This window comes from Mastomys coucha, unplaced genomic scaffold, assembly GCF_008632895.1.
Source record: "Mastomys coucha isolate ucsf_1 unplaced genomic scaffold, UCSF_Mcou_1 pScaffold7, whole genome shotgun sequence".
Taxonomy (NCBI): domain Eukaryota; kingdom Metazoa; phylum Chordata; class Mammalia; order Rodentia; family Muridae; genus Mastomys; species Mastomys coucha.
This window is the reverse complement of record NW_022196913.1, coordinates 35,517,922-35,540,205: the sequence shown is the minus strand read 5'-3', so window position 1 is coordinate 35,540,205 and position 22,284 is coordinate 35,517,922. Positions and strand designations below refer to the sequence as shown.

At 44.9% G+C, this 22,284-nt stretch overlaps 1 long non-coding RNA gene and 1 pseudogene across 1 annotated transcript; one reads left to right on the top strand and one right to left on the bottom strand.

Moving 5' to 3' along the window:
* The first annotated feature begins 1,756 nt into the window (after positions 1-1,756).
* Positions 1,757-21,810, top strand: LOC116082444. Its single transcript, XR_004115311.1, has 3 exons — positions 1,757-1,794; positions 4,407-4,674; positions 21,708-21,810. It is a non-coding gene; the product is annotated as an uncharacterized LOC116082444 (long non-coding RNA).
* Positions 9,644-9,758, bottom strand: LOC116082927 (annotated as a pseudogene).
* Positions 21,811-22,284: the final 474 nt, after the last annotated feature.

The following is a 22,284-nucleotide window of genomic DNA, read 5'->3' as shown; positions in this document are numbered from 1 at the left end:
CCCACTACCATGACATCAGTTAAGCTTTCTACTGCTGTGATAAAGCACCATGAGCAAAATCAACCTATGGAAGAAAAGGCCTCCTTGCATAGCTCAGCTCGTACGTTTTTCAGCCAGGATATGTGTGTATGGCAGAATCAACTGTGATCTGTTCAAAGCTTGGCCTCTGTCTTAGTTAGGGTTTCTATTGCTGTGATTAAAGCGCCATGACCACAAGCAGCTTGGGGAGTAGAGGGTTAATTTCACTTTCTTCCACATCCCAGTCTGTCATCCAAGGATGTTAGGTCATGAACTCCGGGCAGGAACCTAAAGGCAGGAGCTGATGCAGAGGCTGTGGAAAAATACTGCTTACCCATTTGCTCTCCATGGCCTGCCTTTCTTATGTCACCCAGGGCTACTAGCCTAGAGGTGGCACCAACCACAGTAGCCTGGGCCCTGACATCTTAGTCATCAAACAGGAAAATGCCCTCCAGGCCAATCCAACGGGCCAATGATATAGAGGCATCTTCTCAGTTAGGATTTCTTCTCCTCACACGACCCTAACGTTGACATAAAAACTAGCCATCATAGTACTAAAATCTGACAGATGTGGACTGTCCCCAGAATGTTACTTGAGGAAACTGGCTCTGGGCTTTAGCTTCAGAACTTGTAAGTGGGGCTAAGTGAGTGGTCACCATGGTGTTTTTGTGAGTGGCTTTCAGAAGCAATCCATGAAAAATGAATGTCATGGCGAGAGTTCATGGCGGAATATGTAATGTGAATATACCCTAATTCATAGCGGTGCGCCACCACTGCTGTAGTTTTGTGACTCGGTACCTCATCTAACAAAGGATGCTGTCTTAGTCAGTGTCCTATTGCTGTGAAGAGACACCATGACCAAGGCGACTCTTAGGAAAGAATACATTTAGGTGGGGCTGGCTTTCAGTGTATTGAGTCCATTGTCGACGTGTCCATTGTCGACGTGTCAGGACACATAGCATCACACAGGCAGACAGTGCTGGAGAGGTAGCAGAGAGCTCTACATCTGGATGTGCAGGTAGCAGGAAAAAAGAGTCACTGGGCCTGGCCTGGGCTTTTGAAACCTCAAAGCCCACCTTTAGTGACATACTTCCTTCAACAAGGCCATAGCCACTCCAACAAATAGTGCTACTCCCTAAGCATTCAAACACTTGAGTCTCTAAGGGGCCGTTCTTATTCAAACTACCACAGGCACCACCTCGGGCAAAATAGATTTACAGCATCAGATGAGTAGCCAGCAGGTGCAAAGGTATATGTTTATCAATAGCCAGGAGAAAGGAGGAGGCAGAGAGAAGAGAGAGTTGGAGACTGACTTCTGTTTCTAGGATAATGAATGACACTCCTTGCCAGTCCTGACTTTTCAGAGGCTCTTCTGTGAAGTCCTAAAAAAGAAGTCTCTACAATACCCCTACATTTCCACACATATAAGCTTAAAATGTAGGTGAAGGTTTGGTAGCTTAGCGGGAGTCACAGTGCTCAGGCCTCAGAGCTCTGGAGTCCAGAAAGTGCTGGGGCAGGCATACCAGGGCTGAGATCAGAGCTTAAAGAGCTTGTGTCTCAAAGATGCTCACAAACTGCTGTCTCCAGCATTTGGAGAAACCAGGAAGGATGTTGGAGACACAGTACAGGCCCAGCCACGTGCCAGTACCTCACTACAGTGGTTACCATAGTAACCTACACGTGCCTCCTGTGTGGGGTAAATTTCCAGGACGGAATCCTACTGAGCTTGCCTTCCTCCTGGAGCGAGAGTTAGAGCTATCTCCTCTCTTTGAGATGGTAAGGTATTCTTCACATACTTCTTGCTCTCCCCTGCCTCTCTTTCATTGTTGTGCTCTGCCTCCTTTTCTAGAATTTCTTTGTCATCTTTCATCATTTATAAAGTAAAAATAAGACACAAAAGTGAGTTGAAATGGTTTCCTGGCTTTCTCTCTTTCTCTTCAGCTTACTGAAGCATTGCTGTCATATAGTAAAACGCTACACAGGGAACCTTAGTGCTGAGCCCTGCCACAACCCCTGTGCTCTGGGTACCCATGCCTCCATAAGCCCTACATAGGAAGCCCGTAGGAAATCCTCAGAGGTGGGGAAGAAGCTGATCACTGGTCACTGTTTTCACAAAGGAGGAAAATGTGTTCCTGTGTGCTACAGAACAAGACGACTACACATGGCGCTTGCATGTGGGTTTTAAAAGCTAGAAAGGGTTTTGAGTGTTTCCACCACATATGATGTAATAAATGTCTGAGGGTTCAGACATACACTGTATGTGTTGGTATTCTGTCTAAACTCCACCCCCACAGTTCCTGGCAGCAGCCAGGTATACTCCTCCCCACAGTTACCTGGCAACAGCCAAGTAGACCTGGCTGTTTTTCTTTCTCTTACCCTCTTATGCTCTTGCCTCTTGCACCCTTGCTCCCCATTCCGCCCTCCCTTCAGGTGGTCATGGCCAACCTTTACTTCTCTGCTTTCTTTCCTCCTCTCTGCCTTTCTCTGCCTCTACTACTCTCTTAACTCCCCTCCCCATGCCCAAAATAAACTCTATTCTATACTATACTGATGTGTGTCTGGTCCCTCAGAGGGGAGGGATGCCTCGGCATGGGCCCGCTGAGGCACCCCCTTTCCCCACACCCAGATAGAACATATTCTTAAAGCTCTTTATCTTTTTATGATCACAACAGAATGTATATTCCAAAACATGGCATGGTACCCCAAAGTATGAGCAGTTCTATGGGCAGTTAAATATTGGCTACTTTGGTTAATTTTTAAAGACGTTGTCATCAGAGAGGGGAGGGAAAGAAGATAAAAGAAGGGATATTATGAATGTTTGCTTGATTGCTGATTTGATCACTAGCTAGGGGTAAATTCTCCTGCCTCTGAAACACTCAGTGGCTTGGTGGCTCTTATATAAAGTAGCCAACGGTGCTCAGACTGCAAGTCTCAGCATGTCTCTTGCTGCAAAACGGCCGGCTGGCATTGCTCTTAGCAATTGCTGTTGTGTTGCATCCATTAGAAGGTCTCTGAGCAGCGAGAAGCATGTTGTGTTGCTTTGACATGAGCATCCTAAGCGCTTAGTTGAGACTGGGTTGTTACTTTACTGTAACCAACCCCAGGAAGTTGAGGCATCCTTTTCAAATGAGAAAAGAAGTAAAGAAAAACCCAAAAACTAAAATCAAAAACCAAAAATCAAAACCAAACCAAACCCAAAGCCCCCGAGACCCCCCAAACCAAAAAAAACAACAAAAACCAAACAGCAAACCCCATTCTGCTGGTACCCCCTGCCCCAAAGTTCTCCTCTGCACTCCTAAGGTTCATAGGCCTGCAAGCTCTTCTTGGGTTTGTTCTCAGACACTCCTCCCTTCTCATTTACTGTGCCAAGCCTTGGGGCAGAGCTTTGATGAGCTTTTTACTACCATCAAGTTCTAGTGTAATTGAGATGCACTTTAATACCAGTTGTTGTTGTTTTCCAGTTTTCAGTTTGGCCAGCTATTATTCAAATGCTGGCATATGGGAGGTAGGGGGCATTGCTGCATCTGCCCTAGTTAGTTTTAGGTCAGTTTGGCACAAGCTAGAGTCCTCTGAGAGGAGGGATCCTTAATTGAGAAAATGCCTCTGTAAGATCAGGCTGCAGGCAAGCCTGTGGGGTATTTTCCTAATTAGAGATTGCTGTGGGAGGGCTCATCCCACTGTGGGTGGGGTCACCCTAGCACTGAAGACTCTGGCTTCAGTAAAAAGACAACAACAACAACAAACAAACAAACAAACAAACAAAAAACAGGCTAAGCAAGCCATTTGGGCAAACCTCTGAGCAGCATTCCTTCATGAGCTCTTCCTCAGCTCATGCCACCAGGTTCTGGCCATATATGAGTTCCTGGTCTGACTGCCTTCAATGATGAGCAGAGGCATAGAAGAGTAAGACAGATAAACCCTTTCTTCCCAACTTGCTTTGGACATGCTGTTTTATCAGAGCAATAGGAACCTTAACAGAGACCATGTCTATTCATTTTATTCATTTATTAATTTTATTCATGTTTATCTATTCATTTTAACTTATTTATATTCTTTCATATTACCTAGCTATGCACAGCATGGTAGTCACTCACTAACAATGTAGCATTTTGGAAAAGAGAATTTATTCATTTTACATCAAATCAACATAAATGAAACTATGTTAATATCCTATAATTTATAGGAAAATGTCACAACCAAATTTAAATGAGGAGAGGTTATTTTTACTTCTGAAGATGACTTTAAAAAGTTGGTGTCAATTAGAAACTTCACAGACACTGTGGATGACAACTGATATCTAAAATAAGTATTTACAGCAGTATTATACACACATGGGAACAAATATCTAAAATTAATATTTAGTAATTTTTGTTTTATGGTCCTTCAAGGTGCCAGTTACATGGTGTAAAGAGAAAAAGATTGGCCAAAGTCATAAGCAACACAACTGTGCTGGAGAAAAGTGTAAGCTTCAAGAGAGATCTTCAAGATGCTTTCAATGAAATAGGAAGTAACAATGTGGCTTGAACAATTGTATGAAAAAAATTAGGACAACTTTAGTTAATTTAATTGCATTGAAAATTATAGATATATTTTCCATGGCCCACTGGAGTGATAACTTTTGTGGTACAACTTACCTTGGAGACTGAGTTTACAAAGGTAAGGTAATTCTCTGACTATTTTGGAAATACTATGACTGTTTTTCCTCTTAGGGAAAAATAGAAAATAAGAGCTACCTTGTGCTGTGATTAGAGGTAATACTGACCCCCTTGCACTGTGGGTGGAGCATCTTTTATCTGAAAGTCTAAAATCCAAATTATCATCACATTGAAACTTTTTGATCTGGACATGCCATCACACACGGAAAGTTCTATTCCTGACCTCATGTGATAGATCATGTAAGTACATTAAAAATATCGTATAGGAGTCACATTATGTTATATGTGTAAGGCATAGATGAACTAAGTGAATCTTATGTTATAGTATGTAAACTTAGTGATATTCAACAGAATGGTAAGAATATAAAGGAAGAGTCTACCAAGATCCATAGCTAGAAAAAGGCAAACTACTGACCCTTCACCTATGTTGACAAGTGTATAACCCTTGAAATTTCAGATTTTCTAGATTTGCTAGGCCTTCAGAAATGACCAGTGAAAGTCTAGCATTCTCTCATTTAATTGTAGACTGTTCATAAGCCCGTGCCTTGTATTAGTGTGTATGTTCTTCTCGGGATCTGCCTCTACCTCCTTTCAGCGTAACTAGACAAATAACTTGGAAATGAGGTGCATAATATTTCATGATGCTGATGGAAAAGAATCTGTTTTTGCTTGAATCTGAGGAGTTTGTCCAGTCAGTTACCACAGCTGATGGAAGCTGCGCAAGGTAATGGCCCAAGCTGACTCCATGGGAGTGCCAGACTAGACTTCAAGATGGTGGAGGACAGCTGGCTTTCGTTCAGATAGCTCAAAACCAGAGTGGCAATGTGCTGCAGAGCTCCCTATATGAGACTTTATGCCTTACAGAAGAAAGGAATATCCCAGAGAAAAAAACATCACCCTCATTAAGAGACTTCAACTACCTCACACCCCTTCTACTCCCCCTCTCAGTGAATTCATGGCCATTCACTTAAGAACTACCTCAGCAAAAAGGCGAATTCTACCGGCTTCTGGGGAATGTTGGCCCAGGCTTGAGGTGATAAAGGTAAGGGTGCACTAGAACAGCCATCACAACTTTTGTGTTAGAGTGGAGCTCCATGGGAAAGGAAGGGAATAAAATCTTGGCCCAGGTCTGATCTGACTCCCAGGAGGATGATAGGGTCCAGAGAACACAGCAAGTATTACACACTTGCTAGTGGTAGCGATGCTTGTTCAGGTAACCTTGCACTTTTCCCTCTGCTTCTGGTCTGAGATTCAGTGGAAACCCATCTGAGAGTTTCTGGAATGGCCATTAGGAAAGGGACCATTAGATAACATTGCCCTCCTAAAGGTTTAGATTAGTGCCACCTGAATTGTGCAAGGAGGTGATTGCCATCATAGGCCCCACTTAACTCACAGTTTGGCAGTCACAAGTGAGCTAGATCTTGGCAGACTTTGGGAGACCACTTCAGACTCAATTAAGTAATAACTGCAACTCAATTTCTACATCTTGGCCAAAGCCCGTGGCCTCAGGCTTATTGCATGTAGTCAACATTCTGGACAATGCTACATTTATATACAGCAGACAGCAGTCTCATTCATAGTTATGTTAATTTCCTCAGTATGGCCATGACCCAGCTCAAAAAGCCCTGAAACTGCTAGATGTCCACTGTATGCCATACTGGTCCACTGCACTGACAATAACACATTCCTAACACCAGGTTATCAGGAAGTGGCAAGCATGGCAAGGGTCCTTGCCTCATCATATGCTCCAGAAGGTGGGAGCTAAACCCTACAAAGATTTGGGGGCACACCAGCTTGGCTTCAATCAGAGAAGCATGATGAATGACATACAGCAAGAATGAGGACTCCTGTAGCAGAGGGAATAGATCAGTAATCTGGGTCAAGCTATTCTACACATGACGTAGGTCTGAATCCAGCAGAAAAGACTGATATGAAGTGAAAGAGAAGAAGGATAGACAGGAGCCCATGAGGACAAGCTATTCCCTTTTTGCGATTCCCAGGATCCCCAGTGACTCTAGGAACTCTGATACTATTCCCAACCACCATGGTGTGAGCAACTTGGAACTGCTTCTGGGATTTGCCCTCCATTTTGCAGAATGGTGTGTTGGGCTGGGTTAGCCAGAAGTGTCAGCATGGCTTGCATTGTGTGAACTGGAAATGCTGCTCTGAAATCCCCTGTGCACAGCCATGCTTCAGGTCTCTCCTGTGAAGCATGCTCAGGGGATGGCCTGTGGGCTACTCTGCCCTATTCTCTGGAGCTGATGACCAACACTAAGTGGACTCTGTGTTTGTCTATATTTTTGTTTGTTGCTTATTTTGTTTGTTTTTTTGTTGTTGTTGTGCTTCTTGTTGTTCATTTGTTTCGCTTGTGCATTTTGAGGTTTGGTTTGGTGGTTTGTTTTTTTTAAATCTTACTGAGTGTTTTGTTTGTTTTTGTTGGTTGGTTGGTTTTGAATTTTGTTTTCAGACAGAACGATAGAACATGAAGTTGGGAGGATAAGGAAATGGGAAGGACCTGAGAGAAGTTGAGCATGGAATGATATGTTCAAAATATATTGTATGGAAAAATACATTAGAAGACATTCTTCAAAGGAAAACTATAACATTCGGGGAAATTTTGAGAGGACTTGTGATTGTTGATGACTGTTGACTAAATAGAATACAATCAGCTGAGACAAGGCTTTGGGCTTGCCTGTGAGGAGTTATCTAGACTGGGCTAGCTGGTGGGGCTGCCTGTGAGGAATAGTCTAGATTAGGTTAATTAAAATGTGAAGACTCATCTTAACTCTGAGTGATTCCAGTCTATGGGCTAGCGTCCTGGGTTGGATAAAAAGGAGAGAGTGAACCAAACCTGAACATTCACTTATTTATTTTTTAAAGTTTTTGTTGGTTCTTTGTGAATTTCACATCATGCAACCCAATCCTACTCATCTCCACCACCCCTTGCACCCTTGCAACCTCCCCCTGAACAGAGAAAAAAAATCTCATTGTGGAAGCTGTGTTGGGCCACAGTGTGTCCCACAGCATTACCTTTTGTTCACACTCTTTGCTTGCAAAGGTTCATTGCAATGGCTCCTTGCTCTCTATCTTCTGCTACGGTATCAATAATGAATCCTCACTGGGACTCCTTTCAGCTATCCTGTTATTGGCTTGTGTCATGGAGATCCTGTAGTTTTTGAATCTGTAGAACTAGCCCCTTCATGCATTCCAGCAGATCATCAATAGGGTAGATGTTGGGATGGGCCAATTCAAAGCCCTGGATCTGAGCCTGAGAGGTATCTGAGATGATCAGTCTGGCAGCTCTCCCACCCTCATGTCTTTGGGGCCAGCTCGCCCCCACAACCAGGGCCAGCTCTACCCAGGTAGAGGTCCTTTTCCTGAGCATTGAAGCTGGTGAAGGACATGGCCAGTTCTCCCACTCTTATGACTCTGGGGCCAACTCTCCAGCCTGTCCTGGATGGCAAGGGAGAAGGGAGAGCACGAGGGTATGCCACCACCCAGCAGACAAGAGGCAGGTCCAGCTTTTCTCTGCTCATGCCCTCAGGGCTGGCTCACCTGCAAGCCCCACATGCAGGTCCAGCTCTACTGCACTGCCCAGATGAGGAGTAGGACCCACTCTCTCAAGTGCTGCATCAGGTAGGGGCCAAGGCTAGCTCTCCTGCTCTTATGATCCCAGGGCCAGCTCTCTCCCCTGTCGTAGTTGGCAAGGGGCAAGGGTGGCAGAGAGCATCTCTCCCTCACTCATACTGCCACATGACAGACAAGAGCAGGGCTAGCTCTCCCGTGCTTAAACCCTCTGCGCTGCCTCTTCCCACATCCCTGCCACCAGGGTCAGTCAGCTCTACTATGCTGCTTGGCTGAGGTGCAGGGCCTGCTCTCCTGAGTGCTGCAGTATGTGAGGGGCAGGGACAACTCTCCTACTCTTAGGACGGACCCCACTGGGGCCAGCTTTTCAGTGTACCACCAGAGGTGATGGCAAAAGGGAGGTGAAGGGATCTCTCCCTCGTCAATGCCACCACACAGCAGACAAGAGGTAACAGTAGTTCTTTACTCATGCTGAGGGCCAGCTCCCCTGTCACCCCCACATCCCAAGTCAATTTTATTGTGTTGCCCAGATAAGGTGCGGGGCCTGCTCTCCCCAGTGTTGCAGCTGGTGAGGGGCAGGCACAGCTTTTCTGCTTTCGTGACCCTGTCGAAGCCAACTCTTCCACCTATGTGTGTGTGGGTGCTCTCTTGAGTACTGTGCTTGTTGGCAAAAGAACAGGATCATCTCTCCTGTTCTTATGCCTTGAGGGCCAGCTCTCCAAGATGCCCACGTGAGGGGGTGAAGCCAGTTTTACACAGCCCTCAGTTATCAATGTCCCAGGTGTCAGCCCAGACCAAAGAAGTCCACCTGGCCTTTGGTGGTAACAGACCTCTGCTACTGCAGGGCCTTGGACTCAGAGGCAGCCCTCCACCCCCATGGTCTCAGCTGACATCACCAGCTCCTCACCACAGGCTGTTCCTCACCACTCTCAAGTCTCCAGATCTGCCCCTCTTCATTGTTTACTCATCCTTCTGTTTCTTTTTCTCTTCCATTTCTATACCACTTACTTACTCCTCTTATTGGTGCCAGGGTCTGAGTATTGTATCTGGGGGTCATCTCAGAAGTGAGCTCAGGAGTGCAATGCCCCATTGGAGTGTTATAGTGCTGGGCAGGGGTCATCTCAAGCATGCCCCCAGGAAGGCCTGTGTGGTGCCAGATTGGTCTTAATCTCAGGCTAGCTTTCTGTCTGCAACCCCCCCCCCCAACCCTGTGGTGCCAGTCTGATGGTTGTCTCAGGCTCACCCTGAGAGGGTCATCTGTCTTAGGCTCACTCCCAGCCAGAACCCATAGTCTCAGGTGGGGTTCTTCTAGTCTCCCGCTTGCTTCTGATCCTGGGCCTGGTGTGCTGGACTGGTGGTCATCTCAGACTCACATTTTTTCAGGGAATGTCAGAGTACTAATTACTCAGGTACCCTGAGCATAGACAGATTCTTTCCACTCTGCCACCTACTGACACACACAGGACCCAGCAGCCATGTCTGCAATGCTCGAGGGGCAGGGAACATTCATTTCTTGATTCTCTCTGCTACCTGACTGCAGCCACAATGAAACAAGTCTCCTCAAGCTCCTGCTCCCGTGACCTTTCTGCAGTGATAAGGCCAAACCCTTGAACTCTGAGCCAAAATAAATCCTTCAAGTTGCTTTTGCCAGGTGTTTTCTCATAGCAGTAAGACACATAAACTGATACAGACACACTAATCTGTCAGTGACTGGTTGGTCGCTCTCTGTAACAGGAGAACCCTACAGAGCAACCCTCCCATTTGGTGAGTAAGACACGATGGGGGTGGGGCTAGCGTCTGTTAGAGCAGAACTGCTCAAAGGCCTGGAGTGGCTTCCCTCTGTAGCCCCAGAGAGAAGCCAAGAGAAGCCAAGAGGCAGTGACCCGGGGCAGAGCTTACCCTTATACTCACTTTCACTGGAACTGGTTCTAGGAACTGAAATGACTTTTGAATCTTTCTTGTTCAACAATAAAATAACTTTTGCACAGGGCAAATAGCTTCATGCTGATCTGGAGTGGTTGATGGAGCATGGGTAGAGAAGGGGGATGGGGCCTGGTTCAAAGCAAGAACCTCAATGAGGGCCCTCTGAAGGGTGAGTGTGGTACATGCACAGTTATGCATAGAGTGGGGATGTGCATGTATGTTGGTATGTCCAAGCCTGTGTGAAGGTGGAAATTTGTTGGTTTATGTGTGCATATAGTATCTGAACTTATCTGGGTGTTATGAGATTTATGAGAACCACATATGAGATTATGTTGAATGGGTTAGAATCTTGGGGATGCTGTGTGTATGTGGTATGTGTGTGTGTGTTTCTCATTATTAGTTTTCAGCTTAACCTCCTGACTATGAAGGTTTTGCTTGCAGGTCCTATATTACTATGGCTATAAGAAGTAAAGAATTAAAACAACAACAAAGAGGAGCCACATCATGAAATATTTTGAACTGAAATCTAGGACAGGGAGTCTATCAGTTTTTAGGACACAGTGGAAAACAGTTCATTTCTCTATTTGTCTTAAGCTATAAACCAAACAGCCCTTTCTCTCCCTCTCTCTCTCTCTCTCTTTCTTTCTCTCTCTCTCTTTCTCTCTCTCTCTTTCTCTCTCTCTCTCTCTTTCTCTCTCTCTCTCTTTCTCTCTCTCTCTCTCTCTCTCTATCTCTGTGAAAGAAAAATCAATACAGATGTTTAGAAGTGGGCTGCCAGACAGGGCCATGACAGGGCCATGACAGGGCCATATGAGCATGAGAAGTGTTCAGATCTTAGAGTCATGAGTCACTCAACTGAAGCAGCCCAGTTCTGGGGAAATCACATTGCCCGGTGCATATTCCCAGCTGGATTTTGTAGACTTGGCAATTCCTCAGGCTGAAACTGCCTTTCCCCAGTAGAATTTCTAAGAAACTCATGAGTGTGTGTGTGTGTGTGTGTGTGTGTGTGTGTGTGTGTGTGTGTGTATCTGTCTATCTATCTGTCTGTCTGTCATCTCTCTCTGTTTCTGTCTCTGTCTTGTCTCTCTGTGTGTGTGCCTCTCTGTCTCTCTGTCTGTCTCTGTCTCTATTTGTCTCTGTCTCTCTGTCTCTGTGTCTCTCTCTCCCTGTGTGAGTGTGTGTGTGTGTTATCCTGAATGTAACTTCAGTGGTAATAATATTACATCTATGCTTCTACTCAGTATTTTAATGCTAAATTTTGTGAACAGTTTTTCAGTAACTCCATCACTGCTCATCCTCCATCCCCCCAGCAAACAGTTGACAGTTGAATTATTTAGGCAATAGAGATACACATGAATAAGACATGGCCCAGGCCAGAGTGGTTCTCATAGCTTCATCCTTTCTGCCCTGTTCCAGCTGCAGGGGATGTGATAGGATGAAGACAGCTGACTCTCATAGACCTCATAGCTATGCACACCAGCAAATAGGATAGAAGGAAAATGCTGTGGTTTGGATGTGACTGTCTCTCAAAAGCCTGTGTGTTGAAGGCAGGGGACTCCAAACACCAAAGACTGAATGAAGTGCTGGTTACCAGGAGAAATCCTACTTAAGGGAGGAGTCTTGGAAAGAATGACAGGTACCAGAAGAGCTTAATCTACACACAGTTAGGCTCTATAAAGGTGCTGAGAGGTTCTGTCAGGGAGAAGCATGGCATATGCAGAAAAGAAAGATATCCCAAGTATCCAGAGTACAAAAAGGAGAAGGGGCAGGGTTGGCACCTGGTGAGGGCCCTAGTGTATTGGAGACCAGATTTTGAAGTTTATGTCTTGAGGCCTTTGGGATAAAGCCCTAGGAAGGACATCCCTGAGTTTTTTCTCCTCAGAGCATGTTTTGGTTGGGGTTCAGGCTACAACTTGATGTGGAATAAAGTCTCAGGAAGGGAACCTCCTTTTCTGTGATCAGTGAGTTCATCGAGTTCTGTCACACTGTGGATATGGGGGATATAGAATGAAGGGAGACTGTTGTGTGCTTGCTGTGGTTGGGCGGACTGCAGTGGTGTTTGTTAGTGGATGGTATCAGTTTCTATGTTGTCTACTAAATTCTAAAATTCCCCTTTGCTGCTATTTACCCTTAGCCAACATGTTATCCCCATCTTACACTGAGTAAAGCGGGCTGCCAGCCTGTGAGTCGTGCAGGAGCTGGATCTTCAAACACTAAATGGACCCAGTCCTGCATTCTGTGGAAACAGAGGTGGTCTACGTGGGCTTGTGAGTGTGCTTCCAAGAACAGCCACAGGATAACTTGCCTCAAATGCAGCTGTAATAGAATTACATGAGGGCACTGAGCCTCTCTTTTAATCTGGCAACTGTACCATATTATCCAATAAGCTTAAAGGACAATAAATTCCAGACGCAAATAAGGAAGTGTCATACCACTTAGAGTACTCACAGCACTCGAAGGGGAAGCTGGTGAAATCCAGCTCTGACTACATTTGCCACAGGCCCCAGGCACATTGGAGATTTTGATTGCAACCCATGGGTGGGCTCTTAGAGTCCAAGGAATGTGTGTGTGTCCCCAAAGCCTTATGCCTACATTCTTGCTCTTCCCCATAAGCAGTAGATAGGACCTTCACAGGCAAGGCTGGCTGTAGTCTTTTCAGAACATCTCTTGACTCTGTCAGCTGCTTGTCACTAACTAACCACAGCAGCTAGTGACCACAAAGACCCAGACCTGGTGAAGGTATCACATGATTACCCATGGAGCTGAATTAAGGAGGCCTTGGCCTGGTTCCATTCCTGCAGAGGCTCCCCAATAGCCTCTTCCATAGATCAGATCAGATCACTTAGATCAAATGCTTTGCAGATGCCAGCCAGTCCTTGAAAATAGAAAATAGACTAGAATTTGTGGAACAGGGCAAAGGAGAGGGCCTAGATATTGAATCTGGTATTAAACACAGACCAGGAAAATGAAGCCAAATGACTCTTCTGAACTCTGAGGATGGGAAGCGTGTCAGAACAGGGATGGGTGACAGCCTAATGTGTGTTTCTAAGATGATCTGTGGGATGCTGGATATTTTAGCACTTTTTTAATGCAGTTTTTGAGCTATCCAGGCATTAAATAAACAGAAAATAATCTGTATACCAGCAAATAGGGCAGAAGGAAAATGCTGTGGTTTGGATATGACTGTCTCTCAAAAGCCTGTGTGTTAAAGGCATTGTCCCCAAGGCAGTGAGGTTGAGAAGTGGTGCAGCCCTTAGGATGTGAGTCTATGGGGCAAGCACTGGGGCGCATTCTTGAAGGGATTTTGGGACTGTAGTGCCTTCCTCTCTTCTCTTGCTAGTGAGGTGAGTGGCATTGCTCTGGCACCTTCTCCCTCTAAAATGTGCTGCCACACATGCCCAAACCAGCTGGGCTGGATGATGCTGGGCAGGAACCGCTGTCAGCCAAGACAAACCTTTCATCTTTATAAATTAATTATCTCGGGCATTTTGATATAGTGACAGAAAGCTAACACTAATAACCTTTTGATTTTCTCTTTTTCCTCTCTTGTGATTAAAAAGGCCCCTCATTAGTTCAGTGCAGATGAGAGGCTTGAAGAATAGGTCCTGCACCTGCATTTGTGTGTGTGTGTGTGTGTGTGTGTGTGTGTGTGTGTGTGTGTGTGTGAGAAACTCACTCATGGTGTCCAAAGCTTAATGAAGAAAAACATTCTCAAACTCATTCATAACAAATGATAATGTGAATTCAATGAGAACATTGAATTGGTCAGGGTTTTCTAGGGGAATAAAATGCAATAAATATACACATATGCATGCATTGTATATATAATATAATACATATACACATAAGTGGATATACACATATATATGCATATGTATGCATACATACACACATATATATGTAAATTAACAAATAAGCTCATGCTGAAGTAGTAACAACAGTTATCTCCTACCAGAAAGGCTCAGAACCTAGCAGTTACTTAGTGTATGGATGGGACCAGATGCCTCAGCAGCTGCAGTATCTCCACAGTGGCTGCCTCACACTGGAGAGTCCCTATTGCTCAGTCCACTGTGCTGGGTGCCTCAGGAGCGTCAATCTTGGTTTAAAAACTAAAATAGTTCCTGGAGAGCCAGCAGTCCTTAGTCCATGCTGGAAGCCTGGAAATGCTGGTTCTGATATCAGAGAAGGAATCAGCAGCAGCAGCAACAACAGGTTCCAAATAGAAACAACCCGATCTCCAGTAAACATGGAATTAGTTAAATTATGTCAGATACAAGACAAAGGAAGTATAAACATTCAACTTGGAAGGAGCACAAGATTCTGTTCTTGAGATAGTTTCACGTAGCCCAGGCTTGCCTTGATCTCACTGTGTAGGAGAATAGAATGACTTTGAACTTCTGATCTTCCTACTTCTGCCTCCTAAGTTCTGGAATTCCGGGGTACATGCTGCTGTGCCTGGTTTATGGAACTAGATGTCAAACCCACAGCTGTCTGCATGGTAGGCAAACGCTCTTAGTCAAGCCACAGCCTCAGCCTTCCAAAAATGTATCATTTCCCCCTTCTTTTCTTTTCTTTTTTTTTAGGATTTCATACTTGAGTACAATGAATTTTATCATACCTATCCCTTCCTCCCCATCCTGTGTCTCCCCATCTCCCTCTCAAATTCACATCCTCTTCTATAATTACTATATGATATATTATAGGATTTTATAGAATTATATACATTATGTATTATATCTTCTCTAAATAATCTGACTCTAGTTAGTGTTGCTCTTATTCACATGGGTGTAAGGCTGACTAACCAATTGAGCGTTCGCAACCTAGGAGAGAGCTCATCCATGAAGAACACTGACTCTCCCTTTGAGCCTTGGGTATAGGGTTGTGCTATAGATTTCCCTCTTGGCGGTATTCCAGACTCTTATTCTCTGTACCTTGATAGTTGTGGTTCTCTGTAATAACCCCTGTCTCTTGAAAAAGAAGTCCCTCTGATGAGGGGAGGTGCTGCATCTATTGCAGGACTTACAGATGGGTAAGACTGTTGATGGCTTTTCTGGCCAAGAGACTTGACACAATGAGAGCTAGCCATGGAGAAGAGACTTCCAGGTCAACACCAGCTCCATTTGTCCAAGTCCTGTGACTAAAATGTGTGGTCTTCCATGATGGGGTCTTACCTTCAAGTTCTGGTAGTCAACCAAAAGCGACGACAGAGGCTTGGGTTGTCCACAGAGTGAAACAAGGTGTGTCCGCATGGGGACAGCATGGAATGCATGTTTATATGTGTTTTCATTTACATTAACACTCAGTGTGCAAGAAACGATGGGAGTTGTCATCTGTGCCTGTAGAGCCATGGTCAGGAGTGAGTGGAAGAGAAAACTGGCAGAGGGGGAACTTGAGTCTCACAGTTGGAATTCTTGAAGAATTTGGATTTTGAAACAGGGAAACATATTACCTGTACAAAAAGGAAAATTAAAAGATAAAGATACAGGCTGTCCAGGTTGAGCTTTCTAGGTTCAAGTCCAGCATATATCACGTACCAGATGCGAGACCTAGGGTGACCTATGCTTCCTGTGATATATTCCCTCATTTATAGTAGGAAAATTTTTTCATTAATTATTTTATTTATTCACTTTACAGCCTATTCACAGGTCCCCCTCTTTCCTCTCCTCCAAGTCCCAGCCTTACAAGTCCCTCTCCCCACTATCTCCTCCCCTTCTCCTCAGAGAAAGAGAAGCCTCTTTGGGGTACCACTCTACCCTGGAACATCAAGTTAAAACAAGACTAAGAGCATCCTCTCCCACTGAGACCTAACCAAGCAGCTAGAGTGGCTGCTGACCTGAATCCTGAATCGTGTCTCTGATTCTACAGTGCTGGTGAAGCACTTCATGAGTTCAGATGGGAAAATGGCCCTGAGTTCACTCTTGAATAAACTTCAGAGAAAAGAGAGGCCAAAGGTCAAAGAAGTTGCCACTCTGGCCTTTCAAAAAAAATGCTTTCCAGGAAAGCTCTGTGATTCCAGGAATCTGCAGATAACAACAAACACCTTCCCCTGCCAACTCTGCTAAGCACTAAGGAAAAGGCTATGAGGTTCCTTCTGGACGTAGATTTGGGGTTGCAAGGAGAAGATGCTGCCAGAAGTGAGGATGGATAAGGAGTGAGGGGCTGCCGGTTGACCTCTGGATGTGGGCCAGCTAGGGACGGAAGCTTACTGAGAGAGGCAGGCACTGAGATCTGTGCATGCCACTTCATAGCAAAAGGCCGGCATCTCAGTGAGCAAGCCAGAGGAGGGCTGTGGTCCTCCAGAAGAGAAGCCTCCTACCTACACATGGCTGACACACTCTGGATTTGCAGCTTCCTGACAACAGTGTGGCCATCATTGTGGTTGTTTAATCCTGGCCTTTGTGACCATTCTTGTTTGATTATATGACCAGCTTGGTGCTCTGTGCTTGAATCCCCTGATTTTTATCATTTTTTTTCCCATGAGAAAGTTCCATTCACTTTCTAGCAGTTTCCTGGAGGAGAGTTTAGGGACTTTGTTAGAGCAAAGCCCAAAATAATAATGAGAAAGAAAAAGAAAACAAGAAAAATTCACAAAAGAACCTAGAAGCAGAAGAATTGTCAAGCCAGCATGTACAGCGGGAGGAAGGGGTCCCCTGAGCACCAGGATGCCTGGCACTGGCCTTCAGCCCTCTTCCTCCCATGGCTCTGTGCAGAGTTCAAGCCTTGAGGCACATAGCATGCGGCCTTCCACCTGTGTAGCAGACCAAGTGTCTACTGCTAGTTCCTGATGCCCCCTCTGGCTTCAGATATCTTAAGTGCCACTTTATTGGCTCAAAGGGGACCCTGCAGGTTCACTTTCCGACTAAACACCCTTGAAAGACTTGCCATCTCTGCCAGGGTTTTGGAGAAATCCAGCAGTCAGCACAAAAGACACAGGGAGGCTGTGAAAGGTTACAGATTTACAACAGCCTGAGCTCTCTCTCCAGATTTCCTAGGCAGTTAATAATTTGGCAGAGTTACTCATGGTAGTTGAAGCATTCTGATCTTACCCTATGATGCCGTCACCAGCTGCTCGCTCTGTAGAGTTGGGCAATGGGAAATTTTCCCATTCTGGGGCAGGATTGAGTGTGGTGCCTTGCTAAAGAGGATGAAGTCATTGTGCAGTGAAACCGTCCTGTGCACTGCACAGTTTTGAAAGCATTCTGAACAGATACAGAGGAGTCCAGACGAAACTAGGTGACTCGGTTATACTCCTCAGCCGATAACGCTGCCTCTCCAGCTTTCCAATTAGTCACAACTTTAGGCAGTATCTCTTACATTTGTCAGAAACAGCCATGTGGAGGGATAAGATTCCAAATCTTTGAAATTCTAACAAAAAAACCTGTCGGCTAGTTTCTGGAAGAAATTAGTACCCAGCGTGCAGCAAGCAAGCATGGAGTAGAAAAGTCTGCCTTCACACTTGCTAAACGCCAACTTCATCTGGGGCCAGGAAGGTGCCTCATCTGCCCAACCATAAGGGGGGAAATAATAGCTGTTTATGTACCTGAAGGGGGAATGGTGGGGATTAATTAGTTAATGGCTCCAGTGCTTTGAAGTGCTAAGTGCTATTAGGCTTCATTTAATCTACCCTAATAGTTCCACAAACTCTGGCTCTTCTCGCCAGCCAGGACTTGGCATCTCTTGATCAGAGTTTTCAAATGGCAGAGCAGTTTTAATGCAAGTGTGTTCAAAACTGGTTTGTGCTGGCATTTGCAATTTAAAAAAAAAAAAAAGTTAAACGCTTGAGCAATCACCAATCACCATCACCTCGTTCAAGTGTACCAGAAGGCAGGCTAATCTCTTCATGATAATGGAGGTAAATATTAGTCCCTCCCCCTACCTTTTTTTTTCCCCCCGTTTCCCTCTGCCCTAGTATCTTAGATCTCGGTATCTTTTAGTTTCACAGGCTGAAAGTTTGAAATAGAAACTCAAGGTAATGACCTTTGGGACATGAATCAGTCCACATGTGCAGCCTAGGTGGAGCCAGTTACCTATTCCTGAGGGTGTGGGGCTAATCTTTAGGGTAAACCACTGCTTATGGTCACTATCACCATGGAGCAGGGTCCTGAGTTCCCTGCCTTAGCAGGAACAAGCTGTAAATAGCCGAAGAACACCATGGAAGTTCAAAATGGCATAATTAAGTTGAGAGTTCGGTGTTCTAGCTGTCAGGGTACATGCCTTCTTTGAGGTACTTCCTGGAAGCTGGGTAGGAGGGACGTGTGGAGAGATTTTGCTTGGGTTCTAGGGGAGAACCAACCACATTTCATGCCAGCTTAGCTTAGGGCATGATCAATGCAAGCTGCACTCTGCTCTTGCCTCCAAGGTAAACCTCCTTAGGGGTGGTCAGGCAAAGTCGGGGAAAAGACACTCAGGGAGGTGGCTGGCCATTTGACCCAGTGGATTGGGGTCAGTCTTCTTTACCCTCAGTGGCTGACTCTCCTCTTGTATGAGCATTAGGGTGAGGAGGTGGCATTTCCAAGGCCATCAATATGGTGTGGAATGTGAGTCAATAGATTTCACTCTGAGCAAGCTCTAATTTTACAGAGGACCTTTAGCAATCTGCTGATGCCCTCCAGTTCACCACTGTGAGGGAAGTTATAGTCCCAAAGATGAATTCTAGCTCTCTCTTCCCTCTTCCTTGCACTTCATTCTTTTGCATGTCTCCCATCTGGGTCTCCTACCTGGCAGCTTCGTGACATGAACTGCTTATCTTTTTCTTTGATTATACTTTATCAGCACGTTCTAAATCAGGACACAGGAAAAATATTTTCTATGTTTTTCTTTAGCAAGCTAGCATGATATAAGATAAGACATTCTCGATTGGTAGTTGGTTTTGCATTCCCTGCTGGGCAAACATTTCTGGTACACATAATGTATGTATCGTGGAAATAGCACAGGGCGTATGACTGTGATAAAGTTCTGGGCCTTTTCCAATAGGCTGGTCTTTTCCAGGTCTGTTCAGTGTCCATGAGCTGCATTTTGGTATGATCAGATTGGCCAGCCTGGCTTCTGACAGTAGCTAGCCTCAGTGTTCCCAGAAGTACTGGGTGTTTTTGAGAGAGAACTAGAACAGAATGAGCTAGCCTAGGATGTAACAGATCAGCAAGAGGCAGCTGAAGAGCAGACACATCTTAGAACACTTTATAAGTGTGACCTTGTGAAGAAACAAAGTACTACAATTGGTGTGTGTGCATGTGAGTGTGTGTGTGTGTATATATTTGTGTGTGTGAATGTGTGTGTATGTGAGTGTGTGTGTAAATGTGTGTGTATGAGTGTGAGTAGATAACTGTTAGTGGTTACATGTAAATCTATACATAATCTGAAAGATTAACCTTTACATTTTATGGAACGGTTGGAACAGAGTCATTAATTTGGGAAAATGAGCTGGTGAGCCTCATATTTTGTAGTTACTCTTACAGGAGGACTGGGTAAAGTAATTTCTTCACATTTTGAATACTTCTAGTCCCCAAATCACTAAATACATACTTTTGATTTACTTTTTTATCCCATAGTATTTATCCAAGTTCACTCGTCTTGGTAAATATTCAGTGGGCTCAGCCTTCTCAAAAATTCTCTTTCTCTGAGGCCTGGGATAGGCTGGGTCTCTCTCTGTCCGCTTGGGGAGTGTTTTCAAGAGAGTAAAACAGGAGAAGCAGGATCCGCAGAGTCCCACACCCTGGGCACTAGGCTGGAACAGAACCTTAAGCACATTAGTGTGTGACAAGGAGGCTTTGGAAGCAGAAGTGAGAAAACTTTCCATACGGCCACCTGCCCCCGCCCCCAGATCTGTAGCCCATGAGCAATAGAATCTTCTATTTTAAAAAAAGACTATATCTTTATGACCAAATATCAGTGTATTTCACTAATTAGAATTAAAGAATTATAGGCAATAATTCACAACCAAATCCTTTAATTTCTTCCCTTCTAAGGGAAGGGAAGCAACACATGGTGCCAAGGGATATTCTGTTGTGTGCAGAAGGCCTTTGCAATAACCAGGGTATGCAATCAACCTTGTTGTGCACAGATGGAGAAATGAAAAGTAAAAATTGTAATATAAAAATAAAGTTGATGGCTCAGTTACTGAGGTACTTGCCTTATAACCATGAAAAGCTGGATTGGATCCTCAGAATCCAAGTCTGGGATAGTGTCTGGTATAGTGTTTGTGATCCCAGCACTGGAGGCAAGGAGACAGTAGGTTTAATCGGTGAACTCCAGACCAATAAGAGACCCTGACACAGGAGCAGGACAACATTCCTGAGGATGGCAACTAAGGTTGTCCTCTAGCCTACATATGCACAAGCTCTCCTGCACACACACATGCATAATAAAGAAATTATAATGTGTTTACACACACTACACACACACACACACACACACACACACACACACACACACACACATCCTACAATGATACTCAGTAACAAGAAGGGAATTCTGTTGTTTGCAATAATGTGGATGAACCCAGAAGATACTACACAAAGTGGAAACCAAAAGGTCCAATCCAAATAATGGAAAAGGGAATGCCAGGGCTGGAGTTGGAACAATGGGGAAATACTGTTCAAAAGGCACAGACACATGGTTCTCAGCTAAGGAAGAACAGGAGAGCAGATGCAGCAGCCCATGGCAACCAATGTACTTGACATCTGCTTGAGTGTTCTCACTGTAAACAAACGGACAAGAGAGTAACGAGATGGTGAATGAGATTGCCTATGATGATAGCATCAGAAGATGTGTTGTAGCAAACAACCACACCATATACCTAACTCCAGGTAGTCTTATTTGTCAGTGACTCCAGATTTTGTCTGCAAGGCTCTGCGTTGTATTCCAGCCTTCTCCACGCCAGCGTGGCACTCCTCCTGTCGGCGGAGTACTCAGTACTTAGTTCTTGCCATCTCCAGTTGCAAGGGATGGACTCATTCTTTTACCATCACAACTGCAAACTTGTAATCATGTCCTGCCCAGATTCTAAAGGGCCAGCTTTCTGCCTTCAAATATCACTCCAAGAACAAAGTCCACCTAGCCTGACCCTGAACAGTGCTCCTGTTCTGGTCCACATTCAGTATTGCTCTTACATAAATGCTATGGAGTTCAGGAGCATAGAGTAAATCTGTGCACATCTGGGGAACCCCAGGGAATCTGCTGCCAGCATTTTGGTCCTCATCATCCTGGAGTGCATTTAATGAAGTGCTTTTCTCTCTTGCATGGATGCCTTTTTTCATTGTCACCCAGGTAAAGTGAATCCCAACTACTTAGACAGGTACTCACAGTACATATATGGAAAGCCAGAGTTCGTCCTGCCTCTGTTTTCCAGTTGCTTCACTGTGCATCCTTGCTACAGACAAGCTAATAATCTACTTTTCGATTGAGCTTCTCCTTTGAAGGCAAGGGGGACCTTTTTCCTTCTTGAGTTCTCAGGATTAGCGAAATGAGGTGTGTCCCTAGGGCTAGGAGGCATTTGTGACTTGCTGTCCTTGTTTACTTTCTACATAGGTCCCTCCACGGTGTTGGCTGAACTGCAGCTGTCCCTGCCTGGAAACACAGGATCTCTGAGGGATGGGGAGCTGGAGGAAGAGTCCACGGCTTGTCTGAGAAGCTGGAAGGTTGGTCAAGGCCATAGTTCCGGTGGAAATATTCATTAGACTCCAGCTAGACTGACTCATCTTACCATTCCTGGGAATTCAACTCAAGGACAGGTGTAGTTTCAAAAGAGAAAGTACTAGAAAACTTGTAAGAAAGATGTTGCCCATACTTTCTACTCGGTGTAAACTTGGAAAGGGAGCTGGGAAAGTATGAAAAGGACAGGTTGGGTAATTCTTCTGATTCCATCAGCTACATTGTATCTGTCTTAGAGACTTTGCCCTGCCGTGGATCTCAGAATAGCCAGAGGATTCTAAGTCAAGCAGATGCAGCTCCTTTCTAACAAAACTTTATCATTCAGCCAGGGTGGTGGAAGGTGTTTGACTGTAGCCTTTAATTTAGATGCTTGGTCTAAATAACAAGAGTTCAATGTGCTCTAAGATGCTTCCATGTGAGCTTTTCTGGATCAGGCCTGACCAGTGCAATGGGT